This window comes from Nasonia vitripennis, chromosome 4 (assembly GCF_009193385.2).
Source record: "Nasonia vitripennis strain AsymCx chromosome 4, Nvit_psr_1.1, whole genome shotgun sequence".
Classification (NCBI taxonomy): domain Eukaryota; kingdom Metazoa; phylum Arthropoda; class Insecta; order Hymenoptera; family Pteromalidae; genus Nasonia; species Nasonia vitripennis.
Genome location: NC_045760.1, coordinates 20381240 through 20398515, shown reverse-complemented (window position 1 = coordinate 20398515; position 17276 = coordinate 20381240). Strand labels below are relative to the sequence as shown.

The following is a 17276-nucleotide window of genomic DNA, read 5'->3' as shown; positions in this document are numbered from 1 at the left end:
TAATTACCAAAGTCATGTCAATCAACCCGCGCTAATGTGGTGAATCAAATTTCAGTAATATAACATACAAATTGACGTACACCTTTTTCGGAACTCTTATAGTCAGTTTCTCTTAGTGTAGCATGAGTCGAGTTCGGCTGAAAAAATTATCGGAAAAAGTTTTATGAATTTTCCATACTTTCAGGAGATTTTCGTACAACCATAGAATACGCTCTGGTAAAATATGTCATGCGATTCACGCGTACTTTTCCAATTCTCGTCAATATAGTATACGCGAGTTAGCAGCCCTATCCGAAACTTTTTTAATGCGAGAACATAGAGCGATCCTCTCCCATGATTACGATTAGATTTTTGCAAGCGTTTCTTCATTGTGATGGCGGGAACGCCGCTGAATTATTCGAGGAAATAAAAACAACATTCATTTCACGGATATTCTGTCCGTAGCGCGCACCTACACTCGAACTTTCCTAAACTTAATATTTTATCCCCTATTTATAGTCTTATCTCCTTAACCCACTCCGTGCCCCCGTCAAATCTAATTTTTATAAATCGCGCAGCGGCCAAGAGCACGCGGCTATCGGGGGCAATAAATTTTCACGATGTACTCTATCTCGTGGAGATTGTTTCTGTTTTATCCCCGGCATATAATACGCTCGCCTGACGTATACGCGCACTTGCGCAAGTTTTCACGCAGAGCCTCGGCAAACTTTGGGGCGACGACGAATTATCGCAAACTTTACACAGTCGTCGGAATAATTCATCTCGCGACGCAGGGTTATTCTCGAGGCTCGCGTTGATTATTTAGCGGAGGAGCTGGTCCGCAGCGGCTAATTTCTTTACGAAGCAATTAGCATTTTTGCGTTAGTCCCACCGGGGGAGAGCGGGGAGAGAAGCAGGAAGAGAGAATAATCCCCGAAAACAGCCGACGTCGCCTGCTCATTCATATTGCATGGGGATACCCGGGAAAACTCAAAAGCTCGAAATGCACAAAATTTTCCATACGATTAGCACAGTTCGGAAAAGCTCCTTTGATCCTCGCCCGGGAGCCATTCATCCCCGGCGGGATCAGCTATACACGAGATTTCCCAGACGTCATGATAACGAATCGAAGAAAACTTTCCTCTTTTACGTATGTGTGTGTGTGTGTGTATGTATGCGTGTACGCAAAGGGCCCTGAAAATCCAACGTTACTGCGCACAAGCCGAGGTCGACTGACATTTCTCTTCAAAGAAAACTTACGGGCGAAAAGAAAAGCCCGAGAGACGCACACAAGCGGAGAGGGGCACACTGGGGCCGGGATCCCCGGGGCGTCGAGTATTGGAAATGCAGAAGTCATCGCGATAAGAGGGTCGAGTCTTTTTTTACTTCGATATTCCTCTCTTGCGCAGCGAAATGTGCCTTTTTTCCTCGTAGTTACTTTCACCGATCGAGCAAAGTAATGAAAATCGAAGAACAAGCGCAAACGAAAGGGCACACAAGCGACGTCGCCTTTTCCTTCGAACATCGTAAGTGCGGGACTCGGTCTCGCCGCGGCATTGAAATCAATCTCAGTTGATTCGATAACGCGATGAAATATCGCTTCGTGCCAAACGCCTGGCTCCTGCGCACGGGGAGACGTATCGCGATTACGAAACTATCAGCGCGCACAAGGGATATCATAATGCAATAACGCGTAATAGCCGCGCCATTAGCCTGATTTATATCTCGGTCGATAGCGTGCCGGGACTAATGAAAAGCACCATCTGAAATTTTTGGGGAACTGGCGCGCTGCATCTTCTCCCTGCGACGTTATACGCGGGTTCGACGACCCTCGTAATTGCTTCTTTTCCCCGGCTCGTTGTGCGTGCGCGTGTGCGTGGGAAAGTACGGCATTTATCGCAAAACCGACAATAATCAAGGATTCGAATGCGCGGCGCGGCCAATCGCGTTCGCTGTAGCGAACTTTACGAAGGCGTATCGTTAACAATGACGCGGCGACGTAACGGAACCAGCGTCAGCGTGTGGACGCGGACTGTAGGCTGTGTATGGAGTGTTTGTCGAGATTTTCATTCAATCGGGTCGCGACAAGTAACTCGTTTATTCCGCGGTTTGTTCCCTTCTGCTTGTTGAACGCGCGTTGATTGCACAACCGTCAGTAGCAGACCGACTGATTGCTGCAGCGGTATAAACCGAGTTTATTTTCAACTACGGTATGCTTTCGGGCTATCAAAATTGGTTCCAACTTATCGTCTCTCGTTATTGTACAAGAGGCAAAGTTATCTCCCCCAATGGGCATAATTCATCGTCGATCCTCCGTCGAAACTATTTCCTGAGTCGGAAAAATTGTTCAGTCTCATTTCTGCCACGCGACGATTCAATACAGTATATATTTCCTCCCAAGGCCGGGAAGCCTGCGAGAGCGAGAGAGAGACAGAGAGAGAGAGAGAGAGAGAGAGAGAGAGAGTCGTTATATGAAAAGGAGGAGGAAAACAATCCCGTCCGTGCAGCGAACTTTTCCGCGCGCACGCAGCCCCTGAACATATTATCGCCCCTCGGCAGGCTGAACTCGGGCGCATCCCCGGATCGAATTTTTCCCGGGGAGAATAAGATTTTCCGCTCCCTTCGGCGGATCACGAGCGCCGTACACGTCGTCGCCGACCACTACATCATCGCGGCTCTCTAAAGAGTCTGGGCGTACCTTATACGCGCCTCTCAAGAGACTGACCCACGAGCAGAAGAAGTAGAAGAAGTCGAAGCGAAATTTCTCGACCCTTCGCAACTTTCCCTATTCGTACGCGCGCGCGTGTTCTCTATCTCGTTCTCCGCTTCCGGGGTCTTGTCGTCGTCGCTGCCGCCTGCGAAATCAAGTGCCGGAGACAAGCGGGAAACAAGCGGTTTTACTACAGCCGAAAGAGTGTTTGGGTATGCCTATAGACTGTATACTCCTTCTCCCCGTGCAAACATGGGACAACGAATGACGATGCTCGGCGAGAAAATGATGGATCTCTGCCGAGAAATTAATGAAGTTTAATTGCACTTCTTGTGCGCGCGCGGCTGAGCGACGATGATGGAGCGGCAGACATTATTATTTCGCGGATGTGTGCTGCTGCCGCCGCTTCGGCAAATGTATACGCGACTGTACACGCAAGGTCGGAAAAGTTTATTCAAAAGCTATTAGCACACGCGCGTGTTTGTGGGGCTGGCGAATCGTCGTGTAAACATAACGGTAACGTAAGACTTGGATGTCTATCCCTTATACTAAACCTTACTCGGTATATATTGTTGATATCATCTATACTACGTGGTTAAGTGCAGGTGTGCCATTACGTTTTCTTTCTTATAGCTGATGTGCATAAACAGTTTGTACCGCATATTTTGAGCTCTCGTCGAGTGATCGAACCTATACGAGGATAATCCTTTAGAAACGTAAAAGCGCCGAAATACTGAATTACCTGAAATACTTTGTCCAGTCGCATGTAGAAACGAAAACATTCGAAAAAGCAGTCCCTCGCGCAGCGAAATTACCGGGACAAGTTGTAAAGACGAGCAGCACAGCGTGAAACGCCCTCCTTCAAGCTTCACGAGATTACCAGCAAAATTACGTCCAAAGTTCCGACTTGAGCTGACATCCCCAAACGTGCTTCTCGCGCGCTCACTCAGCCCCCACAATAACTAGTTTGACCCACATATATGTGCAAATCCAGAAAAAACCGAACACTTCAGGGGGTCTGAGTGAACGAAATTGAAATTTAAGGGCACACCTCCCAGACCAACTTTTTTGGGTTCCTTAGGCCACTCAGAACCCGAAAAACCTTGGGTTCCCGCGATTACGAAATACTTATTTTTTGCCGGGCACTTACGAAAATTAGCCTTGGTTCAACTTCACCCACTCAGTGTCTGAAGGCTCAATCCCAAAATGTGTATTACCAGGATCGAAGTATTAGAAGAGAGCTTCAATTTGAGGGCTGGTGAGTTAAAAATAATTGCCTAGGGGAAAAATGGTCTAGGCTTGAAAAAGGCGAAAAATCATGAAAACTTGGATTTTTTACGAAAATCAGTAATTTTTCCCATTTTTAAAATCCTTATAACTTTTGATCCGAGCAGTCAATTTCGACGATCTGGGGCTCAAATTGTAGCTCTTTTCTTTCGCTTTTGGTTTGAAAATTTAGATTAACATTTTTTATTTTACGATCATATATATATATATATATATATATATATATATATATATATATATATATATATATAGAAGATAGAGCTTTAATTTGAGCCCTGGATGATTAAAATTGGCTGCTCGGATCAAAAGTTATAAGAATTTTAAGAATAAGAGAAAAATCGCTGATTTTCGTAAACATCTTACTCTTGGTGACTTTTTACTATCTTCAAGCCTAGATAACTTTTTACCCATGCAACCATTTTTAACTCACCAGTCCTTAAATTAAAGCTCTCTTCTGATACTTCCATCCTAGCAATACACATTTTTGGATTGCGCCTTCATACACTAAGTGGGTAAAGTTGAATCGTGGCTTGTTTTCGATAATTTTCCCCATGTTAAATTCCCATTTTTTTTTTTTTTTACATGGCATTTGGAACTCGAAAGTTCATCGCCTCATCTACGCAAGCCTTCCACGCTGCCCTATCTTGTGTCAACCCCACCCAAGATTCACCTCTCCGATCGACACCCACCCGTCCTATTTCTGCTAGATCCGCTTTTACGTTGTCCTCCCATCTACGTCTAGGTCTACCTAGAGGTCGCGTTACCATCGGCCTGCCCTTCATGACACGCGCTGCCGTACGGTCGTCTCCCATTCTCGCTACGTGCCCTGCCCATCCCAATCTGCGCGATTTTATTATTCTGTTAATATTTGGTGACGCGTACAGATTGTGTAACTCATCATTGTGTAGTCTCCTCCATTCCCCGGTTTCCTCATCTTTCTTCGGCCCGTATATTTTTCGCAAGACTTTATTTTCAAATACCCTAAAACGGTTGTCCGCCTGCTTAGTGAGAGCCCACGTTTCGCACCCGTACAGAACCACCGGCAGTATTATCGTCCTGTATACTCTTATTTTAACGTTTTTAGACAACAGCCTCGACTTAAGTAAATTACTCAAGGCGTAGAAGCAAGCATTACCCGAATGGAGTCTCTTATTTATTTCGACATTAATCTCGTTTCTATCATTTATGGTCGTACGCAGATACCTGAATTCGCTAACCTTTTCAAAAGTAAAATTCCCAACTCTGAGATCTTCCTCCCCTCTGCAGATGCCTAGCTTATCCACAATCATGTACTTTGTTTTTGATTCACTCACTTCTAACCCTGTATACTCCACCGCTTTTATGAGGATTTCCGCGTTTCTTGCTACCGTTTCCCTACAATCCCCCAGTATACCCAAATCATCTGCGTAGCCTAGTATCTGCGTTGTTCCATTAAGCGTTGCGCCCAGCTGGCTAACCTGCATTTTTCTAACGGCATACTCTAACGTTAAGTTGAACAGCACCGTAGAGAGCCCATCCCCTTGTTTTAAACCATCGCGTATCATGAAGGGTTCTGATACATTACCGCCTACTCGGACCTTACCCGTGCTTCCGTTCAGACATATTTGAATTAATCTCACGAGTTTTTTCGGTACACCGAGAAGTACTAGAATTTGATACATTTTGCTTCGCTTAATAGAGTCGTATGCTTTTTTAAAATCTATAAATAGTTGGTGCATGGTTTCGCAAAATTCCCACTTTTTCTCTAACAACTGTCTTATGGTAAACATTTGATCGCTCGTCGATCTGTTGCGCCGAAATCCGCACTGATAATCTCCTACTATATCTTCCGCGAATGGAGTGAGTCTAGCTTGTATTACGTTTGACAGAACTTTGTAGCACGTTGCTAAAAGTGAAATACCCCTATAGTTATTGCACTCTGTCTTATCCCCCTTTTTAAAAATCGGTATAATGATAGATTCCTTCCAATTTTCGGGTATTGTTTCATTTTTCCAGATGGCACATACTAGTTTATAGATTTTGAAAGTGAGCTCGACGCCCCCATATTTGAGTAACTCAGCTGGTATAGAGTCATTTCCCGCGGCTTTGTTGTTTTTTAGTTTTTTAATCGCGGCCTCTACTTCTTGGTAGCTCGGTTCCTCCACGTGGGGTTCAGCAGTGTGAATTTCGTCCCCTAATTCTTCGCTATTTTCGTGCACGTTTAATAATTTATCGAAATAATTTTTCCACAGCGACAGTAATTCGTTGTCATTTGTTACGAGGTCCCCGTTTTCGTCCTTCATCAATTGCGCTCTACTCCTAAAACCCTTTCTGATGGCGTTAATCCCTCTGTACATTTCGCGGGGGTTATTTTCCTTACTGTTAGTTTCTATTCTCCTAATAAGATTCTTTTGATACACCCGCTTCTTATTTCTGTAGATCGCGCTCGTCTGTTTCCTTACGTTAGAATACTCTTCTACGGTCCTATCGCTTTTATTTTGTAAGCTATCTAATTTAGCCTTTTTGCGCCTTTCAAACCAGAGTTCGCACTCTTCGTCAAACCATGGTTTGCTCTTTGGCTTTTTCTTTTTACCCAGTACTTTGTTCGCGGCCTCTTTTACCGTTTTTTCGATGTCCCCCCATAAGCTATTCGGTTCGTCATTCCCCTCCGGCGATGTGTTTGCTTCTTCAAGTGCCTGAAACCTGTTATTAATTTCTATCTGGTACCTAATTCGCTCTGTTCTATCTTGTAGTTTCTCAATATCGAAGCTTTCTACCTTGTTTGCTCGCTTACTATTTTGATTCGCTACTAGTCTAGCTCTTAATTTGGCTACTACTAGGAAGTGGTCCGAGTCGCTATCTGCCCCTCTGTAAACCCTTACGTCAAGAACATTAGTATGACGTCTTTTTTCAATGAGGAAATGATCAATTTGGTTCTGTGTGGCCTCGTCCGGCGATGTCCACGTTGCCTTGTGTATGTTCTTGTGCTTAAAACACGTAGTTTTGATTATAAGATCTTTTGCCGCCGCGAAATTTATGATCCTAATACCGTTATCATTGCTGGCTTCGTGCAGGCTTTCCTTACCTATAGTAGGCCTAAACATTTCTTCCCTACCTATTTTAGCATTGAAATCGCCTAATACTATTCTTGTGTCGTAAGACGCGAACTGGTCGATTACCTGCTCTAAAGTTTCGTAATAGAGATCCTTAGCTTCTTCTTCTTTGTCCTCCGTAGGACAGTGTACATTAATAAATACATATCTATACCATTCACCTTCGATAATGATGTACGAGAGCCTATCATTGACGGATTTGAAACTTTTAACCGAATGTATGATGCTTTTGCTTACGAGAAATCCGGTGCCTAGAGATCCCCCACTCCCGACCCCATACAGGTACGTGAAGTTACCCGATGCTAGTACTCCGCCATCTGGCCACCGCGATTCCTGTATTGCTACCAAATCTAGATTGTACGTATCAGCTTCCTTTACGAGTTCTTTAAACGCACCTGCTCCGTATAGACTGCGAACATTCCAAGTTCCGACCTTTAAGTCCCTTTTGGTTCGGATTTGATTTTTTTGAGCCATGATGTTATGTTAAACCCGCGCGCTTCGGATCCTGTTCCGATCGCAGGTGAGTCCACCGTTCTAGCGATGATAACCCCCATACCTCTCTAGAACTAAGTATGAGAGCTTTCCGACTTTGACGAGGACAGTGTCAATTCGTCGTCAGACACACTACGGTTTCATTCTCGCATCCTAACGCCCCCCTGCAAGGCAGTGCACCTTCGCTGGCATCGTTACCGCGTAACACCAGGTGACGAATCATTCTACACATCCCCTTTCGGGGCAGTTGTCATCGCTCCCGCATCCTCCTCGGCAGCAGGATTTTTGCCCATTTTTGTAATGTGTGATGAAAGAGATATATTGAGAGATAAGAGATAATGTAAAGTGTTTTTGTTGGTCTGGGAAGTGTGCCCTCAAATTTCAATATCGTTCACTCAGACCCCCTGAAGTGTTCGGTTTTTTCTGGATTTGGACATACAGCGAAAACAAAAAAAACAGACCCTGCTCGCCTTATATTCCGAAACTATTTAATCGACGAGCTAGCAAATAAAGCGCGTGCACAGTTCTCTCACGCTCGGTATATATAACTTTCGTCTGTCAATCAAGAACGGAACCTGCCACCGCCGCAGCCCCGAACCAACTCGTTCTGGTACCCGTGCGTAGAGATAGATAGAGAGAGAGAGAGAGATAGATAGAGAGAGAGAGAGAGAGAGAGAGAGAGAGAGAGAGAGAGAGAGAGAACCGGCGCATGCAAATCGCGAGAAACAGTGCGCGCGGGGCAAGTTCGCGTCCGAGCGAAACGAGGCGAGATTGGATCTCTGGATATGGGTGTCGATAAATTTGTGAAACTTCCCAAGCACTAGGTGAGATATACGGGGACGCGTCGATGCTGGAGATTGCGATTTGCCGAGGGACGCGTGACGCTTCCCGTTGGAAACACTCGAGCGCGCTCGATGAAAACTTTTTGTTATTTGCTCAGTCCCCTCGACGTCATTCGTGCGAATGTGAAATTCATTCGTACCGAGAGAGAAAGAGATGGCAGCTTTGTTTGCTTTTAACGATCGTCAGTCCTACTCCGATGAAACGGGCGATTCGACGAGTGGCGCGCGTTTGAAAAACAATTAAAAAATCTCCGATTTACATGACAAACGCTACGACCAAAAGCCTCAGCGGTCCGTTTATTGCGCGCACAATTTTTCTCCTGCATATACGGGCAGCTCGTGAAGGCCTCGTGTACACGAAGTTTTATTGGAATCTGCATTTCTGCGTTTTTCTCCCGCGCCTGAAGCTTTAATCCATCGTAACGTATATAGTCGGTCTCGTAAATCTTGCTCCATCTCCAGGAGGATGACTCGGCGCGGGCTTTCTTCCTCGGGAGCGTCAAAGGGACGAGCGGATAAACGCTCGACGATACGCGAATACACGTTTTTACCCTAATTATTTTTTGTCGATGCCCCAGCACGAGATAGAAATACTCTTCGGCGATGGAACGAATTGCTGAAACTGGTATTTTCGTCGAATTGACGAATATCCTGGAGTAAAACCAGCGAGGGTGCAGCGATCTCTCTGCCGATTCTCACTGTTTTTCTCAAAAATATTTGGACGGCGAGAATTCGCATCGCGCCACTCGTGGACAAACACCCGTCGGGCGACTATGTCGAATTCGACGCAATAAATACCGTGCTCTATCACTCAAATGTCAAAGCTCCGCCATTTCACGGCTCGCAAAGTATTATCCTGCAACGCACATGTACCTATATCCTTCGAGTGCGCAAGAGCAAACTATTTCCGAGTTGGATTGCGCGAGAGCGAGAACGGGGAGGGGGAGGGGGAGGGGGCGCTTAATTTCCCGGTGCACCCGTCGCTATAAGCTGCAGTGATGCAAGATCGAGAAAGAAAAATCTGCGACGCTATAATAGGATCGCTATGGTCGAAAGCTCGAATTCGAGACGTTTTCGAGCTACTTGCTCTTTCTCGTAATTCGACGCGTTGTGTAAGAAGAAAAGTCGTCGTCGACGTGTTTCGTCGGAATGGTTCACGGACGTATCGGACGTGCCCGAACGAGCTAAGTCATCCAAGTTATGCATTTTATAAACCTGAGACCCATACACTCGCTTTCGATGCTGATAAAAGATTCTCGGGCCATTAAAGCTTGGAGCGACCGCCCACGCGAATCCCTAGACACATCCCTTGTTCTCTTGTTTCTCTTGCTCCTCGCGGACTCGGCCACATCCTCGGCAAGATAAACTATCGGAGCCGCGACTCGAAAGGGCCGCTGTCGTAAGCAGTCCCCTTCATTAGGAGGCAGGGCGCGCCGTGTTCGGTTCTCCGTAATAGCCACCGCCAGAGATCTCAATGATAGCGGCTTAAGGAGATGGATCGCCCCCCGATTCCCAATTGGCTACTGCTCCGCCGCGCCGAGCTGTGACTTTGAACCTTGATTTCGGTTTGCCGATGCTCGTGGACGTCGAGTACTTAAAATACATATACCGAGTAATTTAAATTCGCTCCTTTTTATAACGTGTCGTCGCGCAGAGAGACTTTCTGCGCGGTGCTTTAAATGCCGATGTATCGTACAATCCGCTGTAATAATGGCGCGATACGTTGACGCGCGGTGTTTGAACTCTTCAATAGCCCCTAGCCCATAGTTTGCCGCAGTTGGCACCTATATGCCAATCTCGCTGATCCCTTATTCATGAAATTGAAAAGTCATGAATTTCCAAACAACCGTCGATTCTCTCCACTCCAAACAGATCGCGTCGAAATTCAAAATCGCGATTCCGAGCGAAATATATCTCACGCCGGCTGACGATGAATGAGGCTGCCTTTTGAGATGAAAAAATTTAATAAAACGCATTACTGATGTATAGAGAGCGAATGTAGCGCGTCAGAATCCTCGCTACGCTAGGTCGCAATTGTTAGGTAGATGCGCCGAGGCCGAGATTAAAGCTGCCGCGAATCTCCATGATTTCACGCATGCAATTCCTACTCCATGGAAAATACATAAAAAGGAAAAATTATACGTGTCGACGACAAATCATCGTGTTTTGAGAAATGCGCGCTCCTCCTCGCGTGACTGGCGTAAAGAAGTATTTTGGGCTAGTTAGCTGACGTGTAAAAAGTGAAAGGGCAGCTAAACAGCTTACACGCACTGGGTATAATTTATACCAGGCTTGACAAACATTCGTTCTTTGACTCTATAATCGGCAGCTGAGTCCGGGAAAGCTTCAATTGTATGAAAAATCGTTGAAAATTCGGTATCAAATGTACGTTTTTTGGAGTGGATTTTACGCCATCTGAAAAGGATTTTTTTTCAGATTGTAAAGTGGGAGTATGAATGTTTATCAAGCCGGATGATGACAATAATTAGGGTTGATTTTTAGTAGAATTGCTCATATAGGTATAAGTATACAGCTTTTTGCTAATGCATGTAGCCAAGTGCGTAGAAGCCTCGTGTCGGCGGTGTAATTTACGTTTGGGTATATGCGTATGAAAAATAAAAAAGCTCGCTCGCTCGGGAAAACTCCCGGGGCTTTTCTACCTGCGCCGTGAATTTGCAAAATGTTGCTGAATAATGCAGGCCGCAGTCGAGGCCATTTATCTCAATAAGGTGTATACGTGTATACCGGCTAAAAAGAGTCGGGCGCAATAAAAGAAAAAACACGATGAATGAAATTCCATAACTTCGAAAAGTCCAACTGCGAAATGGGGCGTCGTTTTTTAACTCATAGATCGACGATATGCCATCTAGCTGACATGAAAAATTGACGCGAGAATTCTAAGCGTCTGCTCCGGAGACATCGATTAGTATAATACGGTGACCGCTCGGAATAACTTGCACAATGGCGTACTTGCGAGGAGCGACGAACATTTTTCGCCGAGCCTCGCTATTCGGTCCGACCGATGATCAAATTAGCGCGGCAGCGCTCGCCCGTTTTCATCCGATTAGGAAAACTTTTCGCCAGCCCCTGTGGGACGAAAAGTTCACAGGCCGCGGTGACGTAATCTCCCGCCAGGGAAATCCCATTATGAGCGGCTGTATATGAAAAAATTTCGTCGTATTTGACTTTGTCACGTCGCGTTATTACGCATCCGGTTTTGCACTTTTAATCAACGATTGCGTCGGAAGCTCGAGCGTATATTATAATAATATAACCCAGTTACGCTTCGAAGCGAACTGCGCATAGTCATCCCTTCGGAACGTCAAAAACTAATCACCCTTATCAAGTCGGACAAAGCCCGAAGAAACCCCTAAATCCAGCATCCATCAGAAGGGTTCTCGCGTTGCCTCGGAATGCAGAGAGCCACATCCTCGTCGTTTTGGAAATTAATTACGCCATTAGGGCCGGGGGTGTCGTCCAGCCTCGTCTCCCATTGTTCTCCGTCCACATTGTGTGCGACTGTGGTATAGCGGCTCCGGACGCGTGATTAAGGAGCCGCAGGCGTGCATCCGCGAGAAGGAGAGAAAGAAAAATGAACTGCGGGAGAGACGAACGCGCGCGACAGAGGACAATGCTGAGCGAAATTGGACGATTCGGCGTTACGCTGTACAGCTATATACACCGACGGGCGACTTCTCTATCGCCGTGCGGGTACCGGGACTAAACTGGATTGTACGGCCTTGTTATTTTTTTCAAATTGCTCCTGCTCGCGCTTTTTCACGCTACAGTTCGTGTTGCGCCGACACAATAGAAACGGCATAGAATCGCATTGATCAAGTGGTACAAGGCAGCGTTAGGTCGAACGCGCCCAATACGTTTGAATTAAGAAACTCGGCGACAACTTCTCTAAAGCCAGGAACCCGAGGAAAGAAGCATCGCGAGCATTACAGAAATCATCTACTGTGATTCTTGCTTTTCGTCGCAAAGAGCCTGTATAAAAGAAGCTTTACAGTCCAGATCAAATCTAACTCTACTCAACCAGCTTCATTCTACGCTGCAGCGCAAAAATAACTGAAAAAAATGTAGGTCGAGGCTTATTGAGAAGGAGAAAAGAGCCGCTCCCGGGAAAATGTTTTTTAAGCTCTGCAAGCGCATTGGCTTGAGAAGGATTTGTCGTTTTCCGAAAAAAAAACCGAATGTGCATTAATGCCTCTCGCCCCGAAATCACCCTCGTGGCGATACTCGATGAAAACAGCTCTGATGCATCAGACGGATTGGACATCCGAGAGAACTGCCGAAAAAGCGTTGTGCAAAAGTCGGCGAGTTATTTAAGCAAAGTATTCGAAAATAACTTCCGCTTGACCCGAAAATAAAAGATCAATACGGCGAAACGCGAGCTCAAAGGCCGAGCTGTCTCACTTTCCTCGTGATATTCAAATCCGTCGGGAGACTATATTGCCGCTCCTGGAATCGCCGGAAATCGCGCGACCAGCGATTAGAGCTGCTGTGTATAGGTGTACTGCCTCTGCCCCCACAATCACGTCACATCGAGACATCACGCGTATTAGAGGCTAGCGCGGATATTGCCGGGGGGCTGACCCGCTATATAAGTCTTAAATCCACAGGCGTCCGTCAGGAGGAGAATTAACCCGGAGACAGGGGATTAATAACAAAGTAGAGGTAGAGAGAGAGAGAGGGGGGGGGAGGGAGCTGACTGTCTTAATTAAAATTCTTTTGCACGCGGGTCAGTCTCTCATTACGCTAAAACGCGTATATTCGCTATGGATGTTTCTGTTTTTTCTAAGCTCATCGAGCTATAATAAAAGAGAAATAGAGAAAAACGTTAATCAGTTTAACTGAACCACTTTCGTTCGGCTCGATCGACAGCGCGTTTTCCACCTCAATGGGCAGTTCGGATTATTCCCATAGCGTCGGGCTGTTTTATTTTTAACCGAATGTAGCCAGAACTGTGTTATTCGGCAACGAACGAGTGATCCGAGCAGGTGGGTGCGTTTGCGCTCGAGCGCGCGTAAAGCTTCACAATAAACATAATTGAAATCGTTATTTACGTCAGCTTTGTTAATCAAGAATCATTTATATATTGGAAATTCGAAACTTTTTACACCAATAATACTGAAATGGACAATCGAAAAGGACGAAAAAATCATACTGTCGGATTGATATAGAAGTTATGCCGAGCACTAAATATGGTCTAAATTTCGGATGAAGTCTGTACAGGAGCGCGCGGTTACGTATACAACGTTGGGCCACACTTGAGCGACTAAAACTATCCCTACGTCGTGTATAGCTGAAAAAGACCCAACTTGGCGGACGCCTTGACTGCTTGGCCGCCTCGTCGGGGACTTTATGGCCCTACTTGTTGGAGTGTCGCACGCGACTGATTGCTTGCATACGTTCTCGACCGTATCGTACAACGATTTGTCCTTTGTACACAATGGCTTGCATCACAGGCGTTTATCACCTAACACAATAACACAACGTGAGAACCGATGACCACAATAACACGACGTTGTGCGAACCGAAAGGTACACTTACGCAATTATCCAGAGGACCTTGAAAAACAAAGTTGTTGCATTCCGAGTAGCGTAAAACGTCATGCGCAATCTGAATTCTTCGCACATTTTCAAGTAGATTTGTTAAATTTAAAAAAAAAAGAATTTTAATTAATAAGTGCACGCCCCTTTCCAACCCTCGAAAGACGGCTTCTATCGGAAAACACTTTGTGTAATTATTTCGCCTATTATGACGTCCCCGTGTGTATTTAGAGCACAGCGAGGCCGTCAAAATAGGTAATATTAGAAACGGCCCAATATGCGGGTCACTTAATTTTGCCCCGACCTAGACAGCGCGCCCTCGTCACGAGCGAAACGTCGTTAAATTTTATTCCAGCCCTCTTCGAGATGAAGTCGTTCGGCCGAGTAATATCATTACGCCTTTCTCGTCGCGTTATTGTATTAATCGCGTTCTTTCCAAAGTTGGGCCATGATTTAAGCAAAATCGACTCGAATGGAACAACGACTGCCTAGCGCTGGAATTTCGAAAATCGAAACGCACATCCATATAATATACTGTCCAAAGAATCCAATTCGAAAGAGAAAAAAAAAAGAAATTGCGCAAAAGTGATAGGAAACGACGCAATAAAACTCGTCGACCCCTCGCTCGTCGCTGCACAAAGGCTCCTTACAACTGCGTGTCTGGCAAAAAGCGCCAGAGTAGGTGTATAGCATCGAAAGATAAAGAGCGGCGCGTAAAAAAGAGAGTTTCGCGCGCTTAATGTCAGAAACGGCCACTGATGACGTCAATTCGCGCTGCTATATACTGCTTCCATACAGCCAGCTGTCTACCCAGTGTGCTCCAGAACAGCCTCTTCTTCTTCGTCTTCGTCTGGCTGACTGCACGCGGGAAACGAATTCTCGAGATCGTATACGTGCGAAAAACGAGGCGCGGAGCGTTTTTACGTTACGTTGTTTCGAGCTTTTCTTTCTTTCGGGAGTGAAGGATTGGCCGACTAGGCGGGTTCTTCCTTTTTTTTCAATTCAGGTGCGGGCGGCTTCTTTTTACAGAAGCAGCGATACTTGGAAAGCTCCCCCTGGGAAGCTGTATAAAGGCTTAGTTCATTTTTCCAGGGACGGGGGTTTCCTAAGAAGCGTAAAACTCACGCTAAAGGCGAGCTTATTATTTTTCGCTAGTATATGATAAAAACGAAAAGCCATACACTGTATCCTCGGGGCAAATTACGCAAGTTCCCATAAAGCAGTGAGCTTAATAGTCGCGACACGCATCGGGAATGGGAATGAATTTGCCAGGGCCGCCGCCTTACTGCTATACTATACTATACCCACTTGTTCCACAGAGGGAAATCTGCTCGAAATTTTATGCGATTGTAAATCATCGATTACACGCTCCGACCATACAGCCATACGTGTATAGATGTATACGCTGCCGCCGTCGGGCAGTCAGGAAAGAGAGGGAGAGAGAGAGAGAGAGAGAGAGAGAGAGAGAGAGAGAGAGAGAGAGAGAGAGAAGAGGGTGTCCTCGGGACGAAGGTATTTTTATGAGTTCGACGAATCTTTTATTCTCGTCGGGGATATAAGGGAAGAATTGAGAGCCCCCCCCCCCTCCCTATGGCATACGAAAAAGCAATTTGGGGTCTGGCGTCTCCGCCGCCCTCGGCGCGCGTACCTTTGAAAAATCGTCCATTACTCCGCGAAAAAACGACGATACGCGCTGCTAAATTCAATCGTTCTAAAATTAATTGTCCATCATGACGCCTCGATAAGGAAAAATCCACAGGCCCGCGGCGCGTGTAACGAGGAATGTCGATACACGTTTCCGGATACACACAATACAAACAGCGTGGGGCAGACGAAGAAGGCCACGTGGACAAGTCCAGCTGCTGCGTGCTCGAAACAATGGAAAACAGTTGCGCCGCGAGCATCGATCCTCGGTACACGCGGCCGCGGCTTGTTTATACAACGCGGGTACAAGTATGCATTACGCGGTTCTATATAGAGGTGCACGAAGCGGCGCCTGCAGCGCGCGCCGCGCCAGCGTCTGTATAACGATTATAGAGAGGAGAGTCTCCCCGACACGTGCGTGTACTCACCGGCGGGAATCCCCACGAGGGAGTGCGAATAGGTGCTCTTTCTCTCTCTTATCCTCCAGTCCGACGTACTACGCGACTTTCTACTTAGCCGCTTCGTTGAATGATTGTCGACCGCTCTACTGTTGCTGTTGCTGCTGCTGCTGCTGCTGCTGCTACTGCTGCTGCTGCTGCTTCTCGCTTGGCTCTCGTCTTCTTATTTACACGGGAAGAAGCGCGAAGCCGCTCTTATAATCGATGATTGTCCCTCGTCTCTCGGCGAGTTACGGAGTAGTTCCCTAAGCGGAAGGTCAACTCGGGCTGCAGAGTGCAGGGAGCTGAGTGGACTCGGGTGCAGAGGCAGGTTCCTTTCCCCGCGAACTGTCTCATTGAGTCTTCGTCGGCCGACCAAGGGAAAGAGGGAGTTTCGTGCGCCAGGCGCGGCAGACCTCTCTGATCCGACTGACGCGGCTCGCTCGGCTCGGGGCGCGCACGCGAGAGAGAACATCCCCCCTCCTAGATCGACGCCGACGACGCGCTAGTGGGGGTCAGCTGCGCTCTCGTTACACGCCCGCCTCCTCGAACTCCAGGGGATGTACTCGATGTGCCTGTGTAGGTTCAGCTTGCGCAGGTAAGAGGAGAGACTGTGTTCTATGTCGCTCTGACGCGGTGCGGGTTATGAGATGACTTTCGCTCCTCTGCGCCCGGCCCGACGGGATTATCGACCGGATTTCTTCTATTGCCCACTTTCCACGGGATCATAGCCGCTCGTTCGTCTTTTTGCGCGACCGACGAGAAGTTTGGGTTGAGATGGTGTCCGGTTCGTCCGAAATACGAAAAAGGCCGATCCCTTTCACATTTTACTCGTTGAATCGCGTTCTTCCCAGCCTCTTCAAAACAGCTGGCAGTTTCTGTGCGCATGAGCGCTTCCTTTCGCCTGCTCGAGTTTTCGAGGTGAACGTATTTTCCGAAAAAGATCATGTAACAATACTGATAAATGCGAGACTCGAAAGATGGACGGAAGCGCAAGTGCGGAGTTAGCAATTTCGTAATTAAAGTTTAAAAGTTCTTCCCTCGCGTGGAAAGCCGTCATGCAGAAATTAATGCGATCCACCCATGCGCATCGCGCGCTTTAGTACATTCGCGAAATATTTAAGTAGGTATCTCGTTATTTCGCGTGCACGACTGCGATCGAACCCATCCGCACGCGGAAGCTTTGCCCTAAAAAACCGAGAGCTTTTTCTTCCCCACCTTTCGTATGCGCCCGAAAA

The 17276-nt window shown here is 46.7% G+C and overlaps 1 protein-coding gene across 2 annotated transcripts in view; it reads right to left on the bottom strand.

Moving 5' to 3' along the window:
* LOC100120935 (diacylglycerol kinase eta) overlaps positions 1-16478 on the bottom strand; it is a 74781-nt gene extending 58303 nt beyond the window's left edge. For both annotated transcript variants that reach the window (XM_016988564.2, XM_032599163.1), the window contains exon 1: positions 16030-16478. The gene's annotated coding sequence lies outside the window, so the exon portion shown is untranslated. The remainder of the gene's footprint in view (positions 1-16029) is intronic.
* Positions 16479-17276: the final 798 nt, after the last annotated feature.